This window comes from Microtus ochrogaster, unplaced genomic scaffold (assembly GCF_000317375.1).
Source record: "Microtus ochrogaster isolate Prairie Vole_2 unplaced genomic scaffold, MicOch1.0 UNK60, whole genome shotgun sequence".
NCBI lineage: Eukaryota > Metazoa > Chordata > Mammalia > Rodentia > Cricetidae > Microtus > Microtus ochrogaster.
In genome coordinates, this window is record NW_004949158.1 from 2,200,886 (window position 1) to 2,201,539 (window position 654).

At 38.8% G+C, this 654-nt stretch overlaps 1 pseudogene; it reads left to right on the forward strand.

Annotated features, from left to right (window-relative positions):
• Positions 1-447, forward strand: part of LOC101988699 — a 31,457-nt pseudogene extending 31,010 nt beyond the window's left edge.
• Positions 448-654: the final 207 nt, after the last annotated feature.

Below are 654 nucleotides of genomic sequence, written 5' to 3' on the forward strand. Positions count from 1 at the left end.
TTCATTTCAGTGCCCCATTTTTTAATTGGGTTAATTAGCATTTTAAAGTCTAGTTTCTTGAGTTCTTTATATATTTTGGAGATCAGACCTTAAACAAAGATATTCTTAAGTTACAGGCCATATCTCATGAACTATAACTTCATCAAAAGTTTTTGAAAAGAAAATATCAAGGAATAAATCCATTGGTTATGAACATCATATAATTTGCCTGCTAAAACAGGGAGCTATTAATTACAGTAATAATTAAATACTGACCACTGACTGTTTGGGTCCTGTACCTAACCTACATTACAGGAGTATGCCATGAATTCCTGGAAGAACAATGGAGTCCCAGCTGAGAAGCTCATTGTTGGATTCCCAGAATATGGACACAATTTCTTCCTGAGCAACCCCTCCAACAATGAAATTGGTGCCTCTACCTCTGGTGCCGGCCCTGCTGGACCCTAACCAGGGAGGCTGGGCCTACTACGAGGTCAGTAGATTGGCTGTCTAGTGCTCTTTGAATTTCACACCCAATATTTTACATAGCCTTCAGTTTAGGATCTCCTGGATCTGAATGTTCATTTTGCCCATTACCTACCTGTAGTAAGCAGGTCAGTCCTGGTGCTGTATGTTTGGAAAACATACTTCCATATTTAATCCAAATAATGTTCC